Below are 18171 nucleotides of genomic sequence, written 5' to 3' on the forward strand. Positions count from 1 at the left end.
TTATGAGAATATTAACAAAAAGAACTACAAATACTCCTAAGGCTAGAAAAATGTTTACCCTGGTAAGTCGAGACGCCCCTTCTTTCAAGCTCTGAGGACGAATGTCAACTAATTCACCAAGATGCAGCCAATTTCCACTCTAACTCACCCCCCACATATGGTCCCTAGTCGGTACCGGGAGGTTTCTCACCCCAGCGACACCCCTAACCAGCAGGAAGTAGCCAGAAAAGAAGTGATGCCCTGTTTCCCAAGATTGAGAAACTTCCCATAAAAGGGAGGATTGGAAGAGACTACACAGGCCTGGGTTACTATTATTTACTCCCCATTGCTAACTGCCACATTGTCTCATAATCTTATTTCTCCAGTTTCTACAAAAGGTTTAAGATTAACCAATGTTCCTCCTTGGAGGGTAGAAGAAAAATGATAATGATCTAAGGATGAAAACCAACCAAAGCACCCATCTCATGACAAGAAAAATGAGGATGTCGCCAGATAATCCCCAAGGATGTCACCAGATAACCTCCAGACACCTCCAAGAATACCAGTAGAAGATTAACTCATCTGAGACATGACCACCTCAAGGGGAAACTAACACAAACTTCTAACACCCATAATTCTGTCCTGATAAAAGCCTTCAGCGGATCTCCAGTGGGGGAGACGGGTTTTTTTGAGGAATTCATTCTCCTCTGTCTCCTATATATCGATATATAATAAACCTCTTGTTGCTCACCTCACTCCTGTCTCAGAATTGGCTACTGCGGCAGGTGGCTCCAATCCGCGTTATTGCAGTAACAATGGCGACCCCATGTGTGTCAGAGCAGAGCTGTGCTCCGTAGGCTTTTCAACGGGTGATTTTTTGGAAGTAGATCACAGGCCTTTCTTCCAAGGCACCTCTGGGTGGACTCAAACCACCTACCTTCTGGTTAGCAGTGAACGAGATAACTGTTTGCACCACCCAGGGACTATCCATGTCTGTCTGTCTTTCCCTCTTTTTATCTCTTGTTGCTTCTAGGCCCACTCAATGGGCAGAGCTGGGAAATAGATGTATGTAAATACGCACGTATACACGGGCACGCACACACACACACACACACTCACACTTATGTCTACTTGTGTGTCTCTCTAGGCACGTGTATTTAAACTCCATGAGTTCTCACCAGTAACTCTAATTCCAACCTGAACCGTCAGAGCTCCCCCAGCCTTTCCTGTCAGTGTTTGTGGCCTCTCTGACAGTGAGAAGCTAGCCCTGTGAGCCTCCCTACATTCAGCTATTAGAAATCTGACCTGCTGTTTCCTAGGCCCCTGGCCTGCTGCCACCCCGAAGAGAAGGGGAGGGAAGGGAGGGTAAGTAATCTCGATAAGGTAAAAACTAAAGGGAAAAAGCAGTACATGGGGATTTTGTTTCCAGCATCAGGGCAAAGCAGGCACCTTGAACTTCTCTCCTGGTGAAAAACACTAAAAGTACTAGGGGGAAAAGCCCTCCCCCGCACCCAGGGCAGGCCAACCTGCCAAGAAAAAAGGCAGAAGCACCAGCAGGGTGAGCTCCAGACAAGGGAGGCTACTTATCTGGAGCTTTCTGCGGTGCCCTGTCCTGGAGCCTTGTTCACTGGCGGGTGGAGAGACAACAGGAGGGGCCTGCCCAGGGGGTGAGTTGGGACCCCTTGTGGGGAGACCCCTGCCCCTAGGGTGTATTGCCAGCTGGGGCTTGCCCTAAAGCGGTCCTGGGTTGGCCTGTCCCTGCCCATCCTTTCTGGAATATTCTCCCAGGCCTCAGAGTGCACAGTTACCGAAAGGAGCGGAAACAAGGTCTTCGAGGCCTGAGAAGCCTGGAGTGCTGGGACCTCAGATGCTACGCTGTGAAGGCAGGGGTCAGTGGGAGGGTGTGGGCCCTGAGGACCCCGGAGGGCTGCTCCTGGAGGGGAGGGATATGGGATCCGGGCCTCACAGGGGTGCAGCAAAGACTATGGGCTGGGGGACCTCCCTCGCCTCCCCATCATCGTGCTTGTCCCCCTAGCCCATCCCTCGCATTTCCCTTTCACCTCCCTGCCCTTCCTGAGGGGGCCGTCCCCTTGGTGCCACCCCCACCGAGGAGGGCACCCTGTTACCTGGCCACCCACTTGATGCAGCCCAGGCGGTGCCCCCAGCACGGGGAGTGGCCTAGTGGCCTCCAGGGGACACTGCTGCCCCTTGCACGAGACTTGCCCTTTTTTGTTTTATTATTGCCTCACCCTGTGCCCTGGGGACGCAGCAATTAAGCATTTGGCTGCTAATGAAAAGACCAGCAGTTGGAATCCACCAGCTGCTCCTTGGAAACCCTATGAGGCAGTTCTACTCTGCCCTATAGGGTCGCTATGAGTCGGAATCCACTGAAAGGCAATGGTTTTTTGTTTTTGTTGTTTAAAGTCCTATAGGTTCTCTGTGGGTCGGAATAGACTCCGGGGCACCCAAAAACAACCACCGCATGGTAGGAGGAAAACATCTCACCTTCCAATATATGTGACCTACAAACTCTACTCTTTTACTTAAATTGTTTGAAACGTTAACAAAAGCAGCACTGCTCCTCAGGACCTCAAGGACTTTGAAATGGTCCAAAAGGAGGAGAAACAAGTTCTGTTGGAAAGAAAGAAGCCTGAGCGCCCAGGTGGAGGGTTGGAGAGACAGGGAATCTCAGGCACACCCTGCCCCACTCCAGATCCACCTCTCGCCATCCGAGGCCCCGCCCCGCCCGCTGTGCAAGCGCGCCCCGCCCCCTGCACAGCTCCGCCCCGCCCCCTGCACAGCCCCGCCCCGCCCCCTGCAAGCCAAACCCCGCCCGCGGCACGGCCCCGCCTTGGCCCCTACACAGCCAAACCAAGCCAGCAGACGGCCCCTCCCCTGCAAGCCCCGCCCCCGGCACAGCTCCGCCCCCTGCACAGCTCCGCCGGCCCCTGGCACAGCCTCACGTCCCGCGCCATTTCCTGTCGACACCGAGACGCTCGTTCTGAGCGACAAGCCCAGGAAGGTGAGTGGCTGTCGTCTTTGTAGTTCAAAGCCCCCCTTCGCGTCCCTTCACCCCCGCGTCCTCGCCGCTCGGGGTCCGGGGGTCCCTGCGGACGTTCACGTCCCCGCACCCGCCCCGCCATCGTCCCGGATCCGCGTCCGTTTCCGGTTAGAGCAGCTCCGAGCGGGTCCGTCCGGCCTTCCCGCCTCCGGCCCGGGGACCCGCGCGCCCCCTTTCCTGTCGGAGCCCCCCACCGACCCCTCCCCACCTCGCGCCCCGAAAGGCCCCGCGGGGGCTCGTCGTCTGCGTCCCCCGCCCCGTCCCCTGGGCTCGCAGGGCGGCGCCGGCCGCGCCCCACGGCCCCAGGACGAGTCGGAAAGTTTGCGTCATTGTGTCATTTTCAGTGAAATAATCCGTTTTTTCCTTTCATTCCTGAAGCTTATTTCTTTGAAGTCCTATTGATATTTACTTAATGTTTAATATGAAGTTTTGGGTTCCGTTTACAGATTTGAACAACAGGCTTATTTATTTACCCCCCCCCCCTTTTTTTTGAAGGTCCCTGGTGGCCCAAACGGTGTGCGCAGGTGTGCTAACCTATAGTGGTGAAGAGCTGTGGCTGCTAACAAAATGTCTGCAGTTCGAGTCCACCAGGCGCTCCTTGGAAACCCTATGGGGCAGTTCTACTCTGTCTTATAGGGTCGCTGTGAGTCGGAATCGACTCAATGGCAATGGTTTTTTGTTTGTTTTTTACTAACCTAGAAAAAGGTGATTTAAACCCACCCAGTGGCACTGCAGAAGAGAAGCCTGTGCTTTTGTAAAGATTATAGCCAAAAAAACACTATGGAGCAGTTCTGTGCTGTAACACGTGGAGTTGAAAATGGTTTTGTTTTTTTTTTCTTTCTTTCTTTGTTTTTTAATATTATGTTTGTAAAGGTACGTTGATTTCAAGATCACTGCTTTTGACCACATTCCCTGGTTTTGAGTACTTTGATTCTTCATGGGGACAGTGACTCTAAATTGGTCATTTACCAATCGTCACAAAGGTTATAAAAACTTTTCCTGTAATCAGATTCTAAGTATGGAAACTATCTTTTGCTTTTTGATTTGTTTAGTTTTGCTTCCATTATCTGATTTTTCTTTACTTTCATTTTCATTTCACTGTGTAAGAACTGTGCCCTCCCTAGTGTCTCTCTTTTTCTTTTGAGATTTTTTTCCCAGCTATATTTCTAATTGAAGACAATAAATATCCAGTAGTAGGAGAATTTTTAAATACAGTAAGATACAGTCTTAATTTGGAATTAGCTGACATTTTCTTTATGACTCAATACATGATCGTATTTGATGAATGTTCCATCAGTGTATCCAAGTGTCTTTGATAGAGTTTTAATTTGTATTCACTAATTTGTTGTTGTTAGGTGCCCACAAGTCGATTCTGGCTGGTAGTGATACCATGTGACAGGGTAGAACTGCCCCATAGGGTTTTCTAGGCTGTAATCTTTATGGGAGCAGATCAGCAGGTCTTGAGTTTGAAGCACCAACCTTTCCTCTAGCAGCTGAGGGTTTAACCCAGCACCACCAAGGCTCCTTATTCATTAATTTACGGATACTAAATCCTCAGTATGCTTACATTTTATTCTGTTATAGACATGGTGATTTCAATGGGAATTGTTTTTAATTTTTCCCTTCAAACTTCCTGATTAATCAATTTTCTTTGAATTTGAATGTTTTTATTTAGTCATGTTTCCAACATACATTTTTATGTACATACATAGACATGAATATCCTATCTTGATGTTTAATTTTCCCTTTTGTTAGTTGCCATCAAGTTAATTCAGTCTTATGGCAACCCCGTGTGTTACAGAGTAGAACTACCCCCTAGGGTTTCCAAGGAGCGCGTGGTGGATTCGAACTGCTGACCTTTTGGTTAGTAGCAGAACTCTTAACTACTACGCTTTTAAATTAGCCAGTAGTCGCTAAGCTCATGAAATAGTGTGCTCCTCCCCTTGTACCCTATTAAAGGCTGAACCCAGGTGTATTCATGCTCTCTGTGCTTCTCCCCTTCTTCAGGACTCCTATGAATCTGTGTTTGGCCTTCAAGTATGCTTACTTTTAGGCCCTGCGAATGACAAACAGCTCTGAGTTTTGGGTGTTGAATGTTAAACTGCAGCTTTGTGTAACAAAAGAAACCCCCAACTATTTCCACACAGGTGATCCCTCCAGGTGACACCCTCTGGGTGGCTGTGTGTTTCCTCCTGCAGTGGGCTGTCATTTACCTCTTCATATTTGTCTAATATTAACACAGGCCCCAGCTCTCTAATCCCATGGTGAGTCTTTCTGGCATGACCAGCTTCCACTCTGTGTCTCCTCTTTAGTATAAACTATCAGGTGAGGACCAAGGGCCCCACCACGAATCACAAAGGCAGTGCTATCACTCTGGAAATTCCAGTGGTTTAGAGGTTCCCTCCCGGGAGCCAGGACAAAGGCCAGGACTCTCTTTGTTATTGTTGTTAGTTGCCATTGAGTCCATTCTGACTCATGGTGACCCCATGTGTGCAGAGTAGAACTGCTCCATAGAGTTTTCAAGGATGTGACCTTTTGTAAGCAGATCGCCAGGCCTGTCTTCTGTGGCGCCTCTGAGTGGGTTCATACTGGCCACCTTTTGGCTAGTAGTTGAGCATTTAACTTTGTCACCCAGCTGCCCTAGAGCTCTCTTTAGGTGAGATCTAATTCTTTACTATAGAAGTAGGGTTTAAATATGTCCATTGTAGTAAAATACTGAGAAAAACATGAACAGAAAATGATAATGAAAACCCAGCCAGAAAATCCGTCATTTAAAGAAAGCAGTTCTCAACTTAGTTAACTATACTGTTGGTGTGTATGCATTGTAGGTTTCTATAAAAGACATATTATCATTTCATGAATTAGTTGTACATATTTTTCCCATGGCCTTAAATATGTTTACACTATCATGTTAATAAGGAGCCCTGGTGGTGGGCTGGTTAAGAGCTCAGCTGCTAACCAGGAGGTTGACAGTTTAACCCACCTAGCTGTTCTGTGGGAGAAAGATCTGGAAATCTGCTTCCCTAAGGATTACAGCATAGAAAACCTTATGGAGCAGTTCTACTCTGTCATATGGGGTCACTAGGAGTCAGAATCAACTTGACCGCAGCTAACAGTAACACCATTATCCTGTCAATAAGTAGTAGAAATAGTAACTAATTATGTATACAGTTATGTGTGTTTATATAATGACCTTTTAACTAATTCTTTGTTGTTGGTTTTAACTTGTTTCAAGTTTTCTCAGGAAGCCCTCAGCCAGTGTCCTTTCCATGGTGTCTATTTTACTTGCCGCCTTTTTGATTCTTTGGATTCAGTTCTAGAACCCAACCACCTGCATCCTGCCATTTATTAAGATGTTTGAACCAAGGCATGTTAGAGTCTGTGACATAGTTTTGTTTCTCTCTCCAGTGAGAACAGATCCTTTCTGTTATGAACACAAAGTTCGATCCTATAACTTTTCTTTAAAGCCTCTTATTGACTCTTTGTCATCCACAATTACATGGATAGTTTCTCTGGTTCATCTGAAAAATTGTACGTTGCTTGGTGGATAGAACATTATGTTTATCACTTGGTTAAAGAAAACCACTTGTTGAAGTGTTTTTAATTTGAATATTTCTTTTATCATCCACAGAAATATAAGATCTGCAGTGGGTCTCATCCTCACTACCCCTTAAGCAATAACTCCCCATTCTCTCTTCCCCTTAGTCTCTGGTAGCAACTAATAAACTTTAGTTTTTATGCTTTAATCATAGATTAAAATTAGATAGGTATAACTTGGTGAAGTTATAAGGACCTAGCCGTACCCTTACCTCAGTCAAAACTGATTCATGTGTCTCTTGCCTCCCCTCATATTGTGTGAAAATAAGAACAGTCCTCCCCCCCACCACACTGTTGACCCTTGGAGAAATGTGTGTTTCATGTTAGCTGCCACTGATATACAAGGATTTGTCCCCTGAAGGAGTGGATGTGCTTGTGTCCTGCTGATGGGGCTTTGTAAATGGACATAATGTTCATGAAGTACAGGAACCTGGTCTACCTGGGTAAGGTAGAAGTCAGGACCTGCCCTGGGATGGCTTTGCATTTTCCATTGTGAGTCTCTTGAGAGCCCCTGCCTTTCTAGACTGAGTTTCCCTTCCCTTCTTTATGGGAATGATTGAGGCTTTGTGGATTCAGAACTGAAGAGCTTCATAGTGTGCCATCTGCACTTTGACCTTTCTTTTCCTTCAAATGATCTGCCCTGAGTTGATGGTGGTTCCAGAACTCGAGTGTGCATAAACCCTGTGGCCAGCATTGCACACATCCAGTGTCCTGCTTACTCCCCTGTAGTTTTCATTTCGTAGCCCCTAGACAAATGTTTAGAGGTCTGCACCTTTAAAATGGTCCCTAGGCGTTTAGAAGCAAGAGGGCAGTGGCTCCTTTAAAAAAAAAAAAAAAAATTGTGGTCAAATATATGTAACTAAAATTTTTGCCATTTTCACCATTCTTAAGTGTATAGTTCAGTGACATTAAATACACTAATAAAGTGCAACCATCTCCACCATCTCATTCCAAAACTTTTTCATCATTTGAAACAGGAACTCAGTACCCCTTGAGCAATAACTCCCAATTCCCTCCTCCCTGAGTCCCTGGTAGCCGCTAACAAACTTCGGTCTCTATGCTTTTCCCTCTTCTACTTATTTCATGTAAGTTATATAATATTTGTTCTGTTGTGTCTCACTGATTTCACTTAGCATAATGTTTTCAGGGTTCATCCATCATAATCCCACTGCCATGGAATCAGTTCCAACTCATTTCTACCCTAGATGACAGAGTAGAACTGCCCCATAGGGTTTCCAAGGCTGTAAATCTTTATGGAAGCAGACTGCCACATCTTTCTGTGGCGGACTGGCTGTTGGGTGGGAACCACTGACTTTTTGATTAGTAGCCGAGCACTTTAACCATTGTGCCATTAGGTCTCCTCCATTATAATAAAGGTAACTGTTTGACATACATCTTACCAGTAACATAGACGAAGTCACTGGGTCTCATCCTTTCCCATGTAAACAACGCAAACTTAAGAAGGATAAAATAGGCTTTGCCCTCATCCTTCAGTCTTACTCTTTCCCATACAGCAGCCACCTGCCACAGTGAGAATGCAGGCATTTGGTGATGGAGGCAGAGCAGGCAGGAAGCAGGAGCCTGGGCCACTGATCACAGGGCACCTGTCACATCCTGCACTGTAACCTCTGGACTTGTTGTTATAGGAGGAGATAAAATGATAAAAGTCGTACTTGTTTTTTTTTTCCTGGGGTCACTGGAGTGGCATCTACCTTAGGTGATAAGCCTCACACAGGCCAGACGCTGAAGCCAGCCAGGGGATGGGGAGCACAGACAGGGCTGGTGGGCGGGCTGGGAGAGGACATCCGTGATAGAATATTCCTTCCTTCAGTTACAGGCTCCAGAGCAGTGAGTGTTTGGATGTGGATACCCCAGGGTAAATTGTGAAAATGTGGATTTTTATCTTGGGTTGGGATTGAGATTCTCTATATCAAACAAGCTCCCAGTTTATGGTGAAAATAACCATTATAGAAATGGATGTGAGTTAAAACCAGAGAATGCTGTTAGAGAAATTAATAACAGGATGGATAATGCTTGAAGAGCAGCCACTGGTATACAGATCATGAGGGAGAGAAGAGAAAGAGAAAATGTTTACACGGAGACCAAGGAATAAACAGTAGACATCAGCTGGGTAGGGTGGAGGGGAGGAAACAAACCGGAAGAGAAGTGGGGGGCTGCTCCTTAGAGAAAACTTAGTGATTTTCTGATTTATTGGTTGATCGCTTATTGTGAGGTTGAAAGAGAATATTTCCAGTACTGGAAAGACTGGTGGTGTCATGGATAGAGAGTGAAGGAAAAAAAAGAAAAACTAAAAAACTCAAGGCGAAGAAAGAAATGTTAGTTGCAAAATCAAGAGGAAAAATACTGATGACATATTACCATGGTATAGATGAAATCAAAGTTTTAAAAAAACAAAGCACAACGGAAGAGTTTCAACTGCACATAGTTAGAAATCAATGACGCATGATGGGTTCATTGGCTTGAATTTAAAAATATATTCTCCTGAAAATCCACTAACGTTGATATCAAAGTGTGTGGGCTGTTCTACAAAGGTGAACCTTTAACTTTACAGGTGAACCCTCAACCTAAGCTTTGGACTCCTGACACCATGGAGGAAGCCAGGTTCACGTGTTCCAATCTGGGCAGGCCTGGATGCCTCTTGTGCTCTGGGATGAGGAAGCACCTCCTTCTGTGACATTGTGGCCAGAGAAAGAGGCCTGTGAAGCTTCATCAAGAATGCAAGTGTGTGCTCTGGAAGGCTGGAGCAGGATCTGCCTTAAGTGCAAAGGCCCTCAGAGTGGAGCATGGCCTTGAGCCTGGAGGGAGGCCCTGTCCAGGGAAAGAGCTGAAGCCAAGAACCTGTCACTTCCTCCTTACTCACCACTGTCTCCTTTTTCTATTTCAGGTCCCAGGTGTGCCACAGGGAGAGTTAGTCCTGCCTAGGCAGCTGGGGACCAAGGGCACCCTTCTTGCACATCTATGCAATCACAAGTAAGGATTTTAACTGCTCTGACTGGTGTGTGGACCAGACATCATTCATCTGCCTCCAAACTGCCTAATAGCCCTGCTTCCCCAGCCATCCCTCTTCCTGAAGTGGCTTCTTGGGCTTAGAGAGCACATTCACTTAGACTTCCAGAAGCTGAAGCCAGAAAATGGTGCGTACTACAGAGAACTGGGGTACTGTTACTCTAAGGGGTGAGGCTGGATATGAATTATTGGAGTAGTGTGAGTTCCAGGCCTTGAGGTTCCTCAGTGAGGTAAATAGGTGGCAAAGGAGACGATGGAGCTGAGCCCTAAGAGGCATCCTGGTGCCCTGCTCCTCTGTCATTGGGTCCTCCGTCTACACACGTGGGTTTTCAAGCCTTGGATGCTTGGGGCCACATTCCTTCTGTGACTGTAATGCATCATGGGCATTAACATCACTGTTCTGGGCCTTGGTTCTCTCTGTTGAATCACAGAACCTCCTGACCAGAGTCTGAAGACGGAGCAGCTCTGGCTCAGGAGACCGAGCCCCAGATCCTCCAGAGCCATCCTTGTTCCATCCCTACACACAGTTTTCGTGGCCTCATCGGAGCGCTGGAGCCTTTTCTGTGCAGTTGTATAACTGTGGCTCCCCTCTCACACTGCAATGTGGTGGAAAACAGGGAGAGAGTTGGTAGCGGAAGGCCCTGTTAATGGGGTCCTGGTTAGGGCTTGGTCCTCTCATGAAGTCACCAGTGAAATGAGGCAAAATTCAGTGAGTCCAGCTCGATCATCTGTGGGGTCTCCAGATCCATCCTTTTTGGAAGGATGCTCTTTGAGGCTTTCTGGTGTGTGGGAAGCATGTTTCCCCAGTTTGTGTCTTTGTCCTTCCACCCATCTCTGTCTAGAGCTGGTAGTGAGTCCCTGTAATTTTTAACTGCTCTCCACAGTCTCGAATGGGAATCTAAAATTGTTCTTTTTCCCTAGAAAAGCTCAATATATGAGATAGTGTATTTAACTTTTTGGGTTTACAGTTTTCATTGGAAGAAAATTTCTAGATCAGTTTGTGTTTCTACTGAGAATTTTTCAATTTAATGGATATAAACTTCTCAAACACAGAGGAATGCCTATTTTAACTAATGAAAAGAATAAAAATTCGAAAGTAGAACACGTTATTTCTCCTACTTTGTTACACAAAAGGCAGCTCGGAAGTTACGCTTGCTTTTTCGTTAACACATTTTCCTGGAGTTTTTGTAACAATACATAGAGAGCTTAAATCTAATTTCTTGTAAAACTCCATAATACTGTATACGACTGATCTTTGTTTATTGTTTTGACCGTACCACCACGAAGGGACACTTGATTGCGTCCAGTATTTTACTCTTAGAAAGCTTACTCTAGTGAATATAAATGTAAATTTCTAAGATCCAGGTATTAAACATTGAGACATTTAAGCCCTTCTGAACTGAGACAAATTAAGTCAATATTAACGAGTTTTCACATGACTTTGTAAAATTAGGTGAAAATTGTATTTCTTTTACGTTTTAAGCCATTGCTTTAAGCTTTTATTGTCAACAATATCATAAACGAGTGCATAAACTGTTGTGTAGTTTAACTAGTAGGAATCTGAATTCCTGATAATAAATAGACCTTGTCATTTTTATGGCCTCCCAGTGTTTCCCACCCTGATATCATCTACCTCCTGCCTGGAGGTTATTGCTATCTGCATTTGAGCATTGTAATATTTTTACAACCATTATATCTGTTATAGCTTTGACTCCCAGGTCTTTCTTTTTTAAAATAATATTTATTGTTTTTTTAACTGAAGTTTACAGAGCAGTTTAAGTTTCCATTCAACGATTTCTATACAAGTTGTTCAGTGACGTTGGTTACATTCTTCACAATTTGTGAACATTCTCAATATTTCTGTTCTGTTTGTTTCTTTTCCATTAGTCTAGTTTCCCTGCACCTTAAATTCTTATCTTTACTTTAAAATAATTGCTGACTGTTTGTTCTCATATAGCTGATTTTTTAATGGAGCACAGTACTCACAGGTGATACTCTTATTATGTGAGCCAATGTATTATTTAGCTAAAAGGTGACCTTGGGCTGGTTTCGGTTCAAGGTTTAAAGAGTATCTCCGGGTGATATTCTTGGGGAATCCTCCCGTCCCAGCCTGTCCAGTAAATGTGTTTTATTTTTGTTGTTGTTTAGGTTTTGTTTTGGTTAGGAATTTGAGATTCCATTCCACATTTTTCTCCCATTCTATCAGGGTCCATCTATTGTAACCCTGATCAGAAGGATTGGTAGTGGTAGCTAGGTACTCTAGTTCATCTGTTTTCAGGGTAAATGAGGCTGTGGTTCATGTAAACTGTTTGTCCTGTAGACTAATTTCTTCTTTGAGTCTTTGGTTTCCTTCACTGTCTTTTGCTGCAGAGGAGTAGAGAACAATAGTTGTGTCTTAGATGGCAACTAACAAGCTTTTAAGACCCCAGACACTTCTCACCAAACTAGGATATAGAACATAAACTTTGTGAACTACATTATGCCAGTTGACCGAGATGTCCCACAAGACTATGGTCCTAATCCTTCAATCCCAGGAAACCAATCCCTTGGGGTGTTTGGTTACATCTAAAGAAGTATCGCTAAATGTGACACCCAAGTCTTAATCCATAATGTCTATGTTGTTTAGTTTTATCTCTTTTGAGTTTTCTGTAAATTTAATTATTCCTGTGTCTGGGTTCTTCTGTGACTTGTTTTCCTCACAATGCTTTTGAGTTTAATACATCCCGGTGTCTGTAGGTCTAGTCTACCCACCTTGCTATGTATGCAAACTACCATTGTATGAATGGGCCAGAATTTACTTACCCGTTGTAGAGCTTACAGGACTCATGTGGTTCAACTGTAACTCTTGCTCTTGTGAATATTGCTGCTCTTATTCTCTTCATTCTCTTTCCAAACTCTTAAGTGCTCTTGCACAGTCATTCTCCAGTGAGGGAAAATCTCTGAGTTGCACATCATAGCCAAGTTCAAAAATACTGAAAGAGCCGATGTATTTTACAAATTTTCCCTCCCACAAAATATGTATATGTATCTTATTTTTTCCGTCTGCTTATTGGAGCCCCCTGGTGGCTCAATGGTTGAGAACTCTACTGGTAGCCAACAGGTCAGAAGTTCGAAACTACCAGCCACTCCTTGGAAACCCTATGTGGCAGTTCTCCTCTGTCCTGCAGGGCTACTATGAGTTGGAATCGACTCAACAGCAATGGTTTTTTGTTTGTTTTATCTAATAAGTAATCTTTGCTCTTATAAGCAGTATCTGAAACGATATCTTAGTTTACAGTTCAAGTACGTTACGCTACTTCACTACTGAAAAGAGTGTGCATATTTCTCACTTCTTACATCTCTGTGACTTTTTAGGATGACACAGTGGTTAACAGCTCAGCTGCCTACCAAAAGGTCAGCAGTTTGAATCCACCATCCACTCCTTGGAAACCCTATGGGGCATTTCTACTGTATCCTATAAAGTTGCTATGAGTTGGAATCGACTCGATGGCAATGAGTGATTTTGGTTTTTTTTTAATAAACTTTGGAAATTTTCTCCCTAGTATGTAACTTATCTGCTCACTCATTTTTGCTGCCCTTTGATGAATTGTAAATTTTAATATGGTTGAATTTGTCAGTCTTTTCCCTTATGTCTTAATCTTCTTATTTAAGATTTTTTCTCTATTCTGATATCGTAAAATCACTTCCTTATAACTTCTGAAAGTATTATAATTTTACATTCTCATAATTAAAGCTGATCTTCCTGGAATTGATTTTTGCATATGGAGTACATAGGAAATGACTCTTCCAATTAGTTAATTGTTTGATGAAAAACCAACATTTTCTTTCTACTTGATTCTGACTTATGGCGACCACATGTGTTTCGGAGTAGAATTGCAGTCCATACGATTTTCAGTGGCTAATTTATGGGAAGTAGACCACCAGACCTTTCTTTCAACCTCCAGCCTTTTCCTAGTATCTGAGCACTTAATCGTTTACACAGCCCAGGGACTCCAGTTCTTTGATTCTCCCCCAAATATTAAATCGTGAGTGCTTTCTCCCACTGCCCTGCAGAGCTTACAGTGTCAACTTTCTATAGATCTTGATGGGCCTTTTCTGGGATGTTTGTTTATTTGTTTTTGTTCGTCTATTATGTATTCCTATAATGATACCATTCTTTTCTAATATACTATAGCTCATTTGTAAAATAAATGTATAAAAATACAATTATATATATGATATATGTGGACAAGCCCAGGCCTTCTTCCTTGGAACATCTTGGGTATTTGTGGACATTTACAATTACATATACATTTTTAAAGAATTTTTGTGAAGTCCAAAAAAATAACATTGGTTGGAATTTTATGGATGTGCATTGGAAATAATGATCTATTTGTGGAGAACGGTTGTCTAAGAGCGTACACTATCTTTTCATTTATTTCAGTCTATTTGTGGTCATTTAGTAATGTTTTATAATTTTTTCACTAGAATCTGTTATTAACTATACTCCTTTTGATACATTTTACCCTGACTAAAAATATATGAATGTTTTTAAAATTAATTTCTCAACTGCTTGTTGTTAGTGTATATAAAGAAAATATTTAAAATAATCCTTAACATTGATATTTATTTTGTAATCTGGATACTCTTACCACTGTAATCATCGGTACCATCCTTGGGGTTCTACATATACAGTTGTTTAACCTGAAAATATAGATTAGGGTGTTTTTACTTTTTAACATTCTTACTTTACCTTTTTTTCTTTTTCTTTTTTTGGTAAGTATTGGCTACAACCTCTACGATAACATTGAATAGGAACAAAATAATGGATATCCTTGTTTTTTACCTACTTTTGCTAGAAGTGTTGACTTTTTTAGCACATATATTCTTTAATGTACATTTTCTTTATGTCTATTTTCATCATTTCTTATCTGATTATGGCCAGAACCCTCTAACTTATCTCCCAGCTTTTACATTTGCCCCCACACACAGGTTCTTTAAATTCTTTAAGAGCTGTCGTATCATTTTCCATCTCTGATCAAAGGTGTAAAATTGCTTTGCATTTCACTCAGCTGAGAAGCCGGAGTCTTTTCAGAAGCAACCACGTTCCCCACAACATGATATGCCCACTGGCTGCAGTCACGTCTCCAAATTCCTCTACTGTTACTCTCCAGCATCTCACCCTGCTCTGGTCATGCTGCAGTTTGGGTCTCCCTAAAATATACCAGGCACACTCCTACCTGCTGGCCTGTGCTCTGGCATTTTCTTCTCCTGGAACAGTCTATTCTCAGCTGTCCCTTTGGTAATTCCTTTGCATCTTTCAAGTCTTAGCTCTGGTCATTGTTTTCAATGAATTCAGTTATTTAGGCTATGGAGGTCTCGGGGCAAATGACTGCCCCCAGAACTGGAGGGACACATAGGCACTCTGCTCCTGGGCTTCTACCCTGAAATGATTTTCTGTATCTGCCTATATATACTGCCAATTTGGGGGGCAGTCTTTTTCCTATGACCTCAAACCCTTGGTTTCGTATGTTCAGCTTTTTTCTTGGGATGGGAGTGATGACTTCCAAACTCTGTATCAGACCAAAACCTGAAAGTCTTCATTTGTGTTTTGTAAAATTAGTATTGTCTGTTTTCTTTTACTTTCTTGATAGTATTTATTCATGCTGCTTTTATTCTTCCAGTGACCCAGTTTATCTCTTGCTAATGATCTTTTTATTTTGTGAATAACCAGTGTATCTTCCCTTTCCAACCCCTTAAAGTCAGTGGCACTCTTTCACTGCTCTACTCCTATAGTGGGAGTTGTTAAAGTCGAGCATCTGAAATATATATGAGTGTTTGCAAAATCATCACAGAGCACTTACAACCTTTTAGAATTAACAATGTATTTATTTTTCCTTACTAAGCCAGGTTTCACTAGGTTGTGTCTCCTAAAATGATTATTTTGCTTTTCCCTGCACTAATTCACTAAAGATAAATACGCTTCTCTTAGTTCTTATTCCCTGACCATGCTGCATTTTTCATAGAACTTACCACCACATGACATTATATTGTTGTTAGTTGCTCCGTTTGTTATGTAGTGTTGCTATAACAGAAATATAAGGGGGTGGCTTTAACAAACAGAAGTTTATTCTTTCACGGTTTAGGAGGCTAGAAGTCTGAATTGAGGGCACAAGCTCCAGGGGAAGGCTTTCTGTCTCTGTGGACTCTGGGGGAAGGTCATTGTCATCAGTCTTACCCTGGTCTAGGAGCTTATCAGTGTAGGTACCTCAGGTCCAAAGGAGGTGCTGCGCTCCTAGCTCTTCTTGCTTGGTGGCAGGAGGTACCCCCACCCCCCCAGCTCGCTTCTCTCTTTTATTTCTCAAAAGAGATTGAAGATACAACCTAATCCTATAGATTTCGTCCTGCTTCATTAAGATAACTGCCTCTAATCCTATCATTAACATCTTAGGGGTTAGGATTTACAACACATAGGTAATTACATGAGATCACAAAATGGAGGACAGCCACACAATACTAGGAATCATGGCCTAGCCAAGTTGACACACATTTTTTGGAGACAAGATTCCATCTGTAACAGTTGCTGTGGAGTCAATTCTGACTCATAGTGATCCCATGTGTGCAGAGCTCCATAGGATTTTCAAGGCTCTGGTCTGTCAGAGCAGATTGCCAGACCTGTCTTCCAAGGAACCTCTGAGTGGCTTTGAACCACCAGCCTTTTGACTAGCAGTCAAACGCTTACTACTTGTGTCACCCAGGTAACTCGAGATATTTCGTTTATTTCCTCCCCATACCCAAGGAAGTTACAATCCGTGTGTATCTGGATATTTCTGGTTTGTTCAGTGCTGTATCTGCCTGTGTGAAGTAGGCTCTGTGTCAATATTACCTAAATAGTTTTAATAAATGACAGAGCTAGATGTAAGGGTGTGGTGCATTGAATCACTTAATATGGACCTTCTAACCATAGTCTTTGTAACTCCAAGTGATTGGGTGGGGCCATGTTAATAAGGTATATGGAACCCTAATGAGGGGATTGGTCAGCTTTGCCATCCTGCTACACTTAAAATGAGCCATACCAGAGGTGCAAAGAGAGGACCTCTCCACCACCGAAGAAGTAGAAGCAGGAGTGGAACATGTCCTTTAGACCTGGGATCCCTGTGCTGAGACTATCCTAGACTCAGGAGACAGAAAGAGTAACACCAAAGATGGTAAGATGGTGAGAAGCAGCAGCAGATGAATGACAACAGCAGAGGCAGCAAAATCAATAGACTGGCAGGAGATCAGCATGGTGGGCTTGCTAGCCTACAGAGCGAGACAGCTGAGTGCCTCCAGGCAGGAGGCTTCCAGGCAGAGTAGGGTGCCTCCGGGCACTTGGTGGAGCTAGGTTTGCTGACCCAGAAAGCTAGAGCTGAGTGTCTTCAGGCCTAGGCTTTTGGGCAGACTGAGGTAGCTCAGGGAACTTACTGGAAGAGCTAAAGGGGCTTTGTAACACTTGCCCGAGCAGGGCAGAGGACAAGGTGCCACAGAGAAGTGGGCTGGCGGGCACAGCTGAGAAGAGACTGTCATGATGGAAGAACTGTATCCTGAGCCTTCCTGAGCCTGAATTGTAACCAGTTACGTCCCTAATAAACCCCGTAATCTTGAGTATCTTGTGAGTTCCGTGTGGCCATTGCAGTGAATTACGAAACTCAGAAGAGAAGTAGAGAATACCCTGGGAGGGATGGTTGGTATCAGAATTGGCATAGATGGTGGAAAGAGGAGGCATGTCTGACCTCTGCCTCATAGGAATCAGCCTTGGGCTGTTCTTGATTCTCATTCCCTCTTGTGAAGGTGTAGAAGGACAGACACTGCTTCTGCTGCACCATTATTACAAAGGGTCTGAAGAGAAGTAGTCTTGCCTGAGACACTGGGCTTTGCCAGGAGAAGGAGATCCATGTTGTCTGAATTGCATAGGATGTTTCCTTCGTCTCCTGTTCCCACTACCCTGTGGGCTCTAGACCATCCAAGTAATTGAGGATTAACAGCCAGAATAACAAGAAAACTGTAGGCATATGCACAGAAGTGTCGTTGTCAGGAATTTAGGCTTTGGCATATTGGCCTGCATTCTGACCCTGGCTCAGCAGCATACCATTTGGTTAACATTGAGCAAGTGATTAGTTGTAACTTTCCATGCTATAACTCATTTGAAGCAATATCTGCTTAGGAGATGCATGAGGAATAATGAACTAGTGTGCTGAAAACTTTTTGCATATCCCTTCAAATATTGTCGTTGCTCCATAAATGCAACATTTTATCATGAATATGTTGTAGGAATGGAAGTTAGTGTTTTTGATGGCTTTAAAATATGTGACCTGCTGCACGGCAGTGGAGGAGAGTTTTGACTATGGCACTGGATCAAAGATTGCTCTGATGCTGTCATACCAGGATTGATTAGGAGTGACCTTGACAGCTCACTTCACCCCATAGACTATCTGTTCTACAGTTGTTCAGCTGTTCAGTAAAATTGTAACATCAGAAGTGCCTTTTGT

General features: G+C 43.6%; 1 protein-coding gene across 1 annotated transcript in view; it reads left to right on the forward strand.

Annotated features, from left to right (window-relative positions):
- Window positions 1–9328: 9328 nt before the first annotated feature.
- Window positions 9329–18171, forward strand: part of LOC111822735 (zinc finger protein 420-like) — a 54792-nt gene continuing 45949 nt past the window's right edge. Inside the window, exons 1-2 of the mRNA XM_023742137.1 lie at window positions 9329–9379; window positions 9543–9628. The gene's annotated coding sequence lies outside the window, so the exon portion shown is untranslated. The remainder of the gene's footprint in view (window positions 9380–9542; window positions 9629–18171) is intronic.

Source organism: Trichechus manatus, unplaced genomic scaffold, assembly GCF_000243295.1.
Source record: "Trichechus manatus latirostris isolate Lorelei unplaced genomic scaffold, TriManLat1.0 scaffold00201, whole genome shotgun sequence".
NCBI lineage: Eukaryota > Metazoa > Chordata > Mammalia > Sirenia > Trichechidae > Trichechus > Trichechus manatus.